A 3,884-nucleotide genomic window follows, 5' to 3' on the forward strand; every position below is an offset into this window, starting at 1 on the left:
CCCAGAACCAATTCGGAAAACTTCATGTTAAATGTCGGTACAACTACGTTAAGAAGCAACATCCACCCACTCACTTGTAACTGATTTTGAGTCTGTAATGTCCCTCTTGTGTAGATCTGTGCAGCTTTTTGGTATCCTACATCGTTCAAAACCATGAAGCCCACAAGTCCAATAAATCCCATGGTACTTGTGTTGTTGCAGAGTTCCTCCAGCCATATAATGGAGCAGGTAGATCATGAAGCCTTTCTACTTAAACTTTAACATTACTCTTCTTCTCCGCTAAGTCAGCCCCTCTTTACTAGGCAACTCACTAGTCTCAACAGTAGGCCTGATAGTTCAGTTCGCCCTGCACAAAACTTGAAAGCAGTATGTGCTCCGCCGTCTGCATCAATGGTATTAGTTACCTCAGAGATCAAATTTCCAACACAGACATCCACTCTGCTTCATCATAGTCTTTTACCAGTACTGTTGCAGCGTCCAGGGCTTTTAAAGTTCGGTGCAACATGGATATAAATGTAAGCATTTCATGTATCCTAATGGAACAAGCCTAGGTTTTACTCTGAAAAATACTCCAAACTAAAAGAATATGCGCTTTCACACAGAAAAATTACCGAACAATTCCCCATTTCCTTTACTGGCAGCACGGTTTAGGCCTCAAACATTGGATGAACTATAAAGAATTGCAATTCCTTTTGAAGAACATGCCGATAGGCAGATTTCCGACTTGAAGGCAAGCTAGGACTAATTCCTATTAGAACGAGTGATTACCTGTGCGGCAAGTGTCAATTAATTGTAAATGTCATCACAGAACGACCTAAAACATGAGGTAACATGAGGTTTGATCGCCAAATCTGTAGAGCTGTTTTGAAAGTACCGATAGATTAGTAGTGCAATGAATTGGACCAGGTACCAGTAGTCGGAAATACGGCAAGCAAATTGTGAGTAAGAAGATGTCGAACATATCATAGGGACCTCAGAGAAAATTGATTTATTGCCCTTGCTAACCCCTGGTGTGCTACGTTTTCTGAACAGATGATTCATGAACCACAAAGGAAACAGTAGTTTCTGTCAACCACATCCAGTATAGGAGGATACACCCAGTGATTAATAGGGTCACACGCAACATTCTGAGCCCGGGAGAACTTGGGGGACGAAATCTGCATACAAACTGGGTGGGCACAATCCGCTGTAATTAGCAAATACTAAGCACTCAGAATAGTTGTTGACCAGTGACTTCTACAAGGCCTGTTGAGGTTCCCGATAGGAAACTGAGTGACGCGTAGGTTCGACAACCCCGAATGTCAAAAGGTAGAATCAGGTTCATAATTCTACGGTACTATTTACACAAGGGTAAGCAAATGTGTACAACAAACCACAATTATTCACGTCTGTAGCGTCAACAAGTTTACAGGTCTGTCACTGACCGGCACAGTGCAGTGTCAACGTCCGCACGCCAAACAAAGGCGAGCGGAATGATGACTCGTAGCATGGGTTGTGGTCGCCCATTCCGACGACGGTCTCGTGATTCTCATTGGACGTGGGATCACCCGGAGCCCGTGAGAAAACAAGTCAAGGCAGGCTCAGCAAACGGGACATGAACGCGCATGGGTAAGTGGGTCAGCAGCGCACATTCACACACAAACACACATGTCAATACACAAGTGTCGGACAGGACGGCCCCTGCGGCAAGGTGAATGGCGGGTACGGATAAGCAAAACAACTGGAGATCAAATGTACATAGGCGGAGTAGGCAAATGAATAGGGGAAACATCATAGGGTCAAGTTAGATTCAACACGGCCATTCGTAAAACCAGTCCAATCCTCTCAATTTGCCATTTTTCAACCCATGGAATCCTGAGGACTTCAAATGGGTCTTAGTGTACAATCATAGAATTTGAGGGCTTATTCAACCAAACCGTGTTTATCTGGTTCCATATTCACTCATCCCTCAAACCTAGCTCACCTACCTCCAGTTAATAACTTGTAACGTTGTTGAGGCGTCAATAATGATGTAAACACTAGTTCCAGAGCTATTTTCAGGTAGCATCTAATACTGACCTCACAAACTGATCTTCGTTTCAGGAGTTTGACACAGGTGAATACTACTGTGGTATCATAACGACCAACGGGAAGTATTTATATAACAGACCACACAGCAGCTTGTTTCTCGGAGAACAAAAGAACATCGTGTTCGCACGAAGACGTCTGCTGAAAAAACCCCTTTGGTTGAACTCCACGATTCTCGCAGATTCGGGAGAAGTAATTCAGTCACGGTGCATCGCATGGACCACGAATCCGGTGAACAGACAGCTGGTCCGATTCGGTTTTAGTATTGATCCTCAGAGAAAGCTGCCCAACGAAACTATACGGTCATTTGAAAAGCAGCGGAGGGTTGTGACACATGCAGCCGAGCAGTTCTACGAGAGTGCACTCAGCGACCAAACACCAGCACGTGAATGTCATGCCACAGATCAATATACAGAACTAACCAAGCAGCTTCCTGAACCATTGTTTAAATGAGATGAATCGCTTTGTCTGCACAAAAACGGGTGCATGACAACGTTAATATGCCGTATCACGTGATAGTTGAGTGGGCTAGTCTGCTGGGCATACTCCGCGGCGTTAGACTGTAGTGGCAAGCGGTGTCTAAGTGGGCGTCATTACAAACCAGACATTACATACGGCTACCATTTTTCTGTCTGACGTGCTTATTGCATTTTGCTGCACAGTCTCACATCTGTACTCAAAGCATTTCAGTCCCTGCGTCATTTTTCCGTGAATGTTGACTACTTGGGTGCAACAATATGATGGGAAGCATATGCCCCCAAAATTTACTAGGGTAAACTCAGTAGGAAGGATTCCTCAAAAAATGCGCCACACATGCCGAGCCTGTGTCTGTAGTGCAACAAACCAATGTGTTCGACTGGTCTTTCAATGTGATTTCGGAATATTTCACCTTCCCGGTGGCCTCCCGTGACGCAAAATATTAGCATATTCGCAACCCGTGCCTACGTTTTTGACAGTTCAAGCACAGTCATCTCCGATAAGGCCAACATGCTTATTCCTCATCGCTCGAAAGAATGCGATGATAGTGATTCCATGACAAACCGGTCGCCGAATTACTTTTATACAAATAAGTTGAAAATGAGGAACTCTGGATATTTACCAAATCCAAGAAAATATCTTGAAGCAGAAAGACTGAAGCAATATGGATAGACTGGGATCAGGATGAAAGGGGTGGTGATGGTGATTTTTTTCTTGAAGGAGGCATGGATCACCAACGATCAACCACTGGATTTAGCATTGTAGGTCGCTCGGATCATACATCACTCCTTAGGTTAAATGAACAGCATCAAATCGGATTAAGTGGGAAGGAGCTGTTGGAACAAGCATCTTTATTCTATCGAAAGAGAAACTCTGTGTATTTTATCTGAAATCGTAGGAAAGTCGTAATCATTCAGAATGGCTAGACGGACTAAATGAGAATACGGTCAAATCAAAAACACTTTGGAATTTTATGACAAAATCAGATGTTTCGGATCATTCTACGGAAACCCGCGATGATGAAGCAAGCCTGGGTCTTAGTGGCATCGTAGTTGACGGACAACAAAGAATGCAATTGGTATAAGAATATCACATCTGCTGTCACGCTTATCTAAGTCTTGTCGCTGTAACACCTACCGATGGGGTGAGCAACGACAGACTGGGATAAAACGTGGAGTACGCAAGGATCAGATATCAATAAATTCTGCAGTAATTCCCGTGACTTACCAAAAATACAATGGATTGAGCTGTCTCATGACAACATAACCTCAAGTGGCAAACGGCATGTCCACAACACTTCAAATCGTAGCAAAACGCGAGTATTCCCAAGTATACGATGC

The sequence above is a fragment of the Opisthorchis viverrini genome (genome assembly GCF_000715545.1).
Source record: "Opisthorchis viverrini unplaced genomic scaffold opera_v5_404, whole genome shotgun sequence".
NCBI lineage: Eukaryota > Metazoa > Platyhelminthes > Trematoda > Opisthorchiida > Opisthorchiidae > Opisthorchis > Opisthorchis viverrini.